A 1,462-nucleotide genomic window follows, 5' to 3' on the forward strand; every position below is an offset into this window, starting at 1 on the left:
AAACGGGAGGGGGGAGGTTGCAGGCGGAGGCTGGCCGGAGGAGACGGGCGCGAGTGGCGGCGGGCTAGGGTTTCCCACCAAAGGCGGCTGGCCAGGGAGAGAGATCGAGGAGGGAGGGAGCGGTGCGGGCGAGGGGATTGGGCGTGGGGCAGGGAGGGAGCGGTGCGGGCGAGGGGATTGGGCGTGGGGCAGGGAGGGAGTGGTGCGGGCGGGGGGATTGGGCGAGGCCTGCCCCACACTCCCGCAGATGGCACGGCGCGCACGCGGCGGGCGGGGAGAGGGTGATTCTGCATCTTGAATCAGTTCGCCCAGCCAACACGGGTGCTGCAAGAGCCCACCGGTCATTGGCTATACAAAGTCATCGTGCAGTAAAAACGAGCAGTGAAACAGCCAGCAAACATCCAACGCCTGAAACGAAGTCAAAGATCGGACTTCCGAAGAGCGAACGGCCAACGAAGCCTGCCATCGAGGGAGCTCCCTGATAGCGAGTTGGCTAGCCTCTTTTATGTTTTAAATTTGAAGCACATATTCTTTTTATTAGCATTACAGACCATATATTCTGGGCACTGCTAAAAAATTCAACGAAATTTTGCATATTTCGGTGGGGTCCGAACTCTTTTAATCACGAAATTTTGAGTCACGTTAAAAATAATTTTCAAAAAATTATATCAAAATAAAATTGAAAACAATTCTCCGCAAAAAAATGAATGAAATTTAGAATCTTAACTAGCAAGATGCCCGTTCGTTGCACGGAACATGAAGATGCATTTGTATGAGTAGTTTATCTTGTGGTAGAAAAGATGATATTTTAATGTAACTGCCAGTTGGCTTTGGTTTTATAAGAGTAGAGAGTAGAGAAATCCTGAAAAAATGATATTTTAATGCAATTGCCGGTTGGCTTTGGTTTAAAAATTTACAGCCCATTTCTTACAACTTATAGCCCGTTTTCTGGGAAAGCCCATTTCTTACAACTTATAGCCCGTTTTCTGAGAAAGTCCATTTCTTACTACTTACATCCCTCCTCGTCTTGAAAGATTTGCAGCCCAGTAGGGCTGAGAAAAGCAAGTAGGCCTCGGTTTTGGTATTCTCCAAAAAAAAAAAGAACTGGGCTAGCCAATTTCAGAAAGAAAAAATATATCAACTGGGCTCGTCATGTGCTTAATAAAAGCGTAAGCGTGGGCTAGACGGGCCACAGCCCCTGCACAACACGCAGTTGAGCTCCGTGTCTGAAACTGAAAAACAACTGGGCGAGCTGCTGGGTCCCTGGTGTTATCCGCTCGTTGTGTAATTTTCTCGTTTATTGACTACGTTGACAATGGCGTGGAACCTAGTTGTCAAACAATTAGGAGGAAGTATTTTTTTGGCTTGTAATAATGAGGCACCTGCTTGCAAAATGCAATGACCCTGGTGGGTCCCTACTGTCAGCCTCTCCACGTACAGTCATCTCCTGATTCCTCTTGGT

Source organism: Triticum dicoccoides, chromosome 7B (genome assembly GCF_002162155.2).
Source record: "Triticum dicoccoides isolate Atlit2015 ecotype Zavitan chromosome 7B, WEW_v2.0, whole genome shotgun sequence".
Lineage (NCBI taxonomy): Eukaryota > Viridiplantae > Streptophyta > Magnoliopsida > Poales > Poaceae > Triticum > Triticum dicoccoides.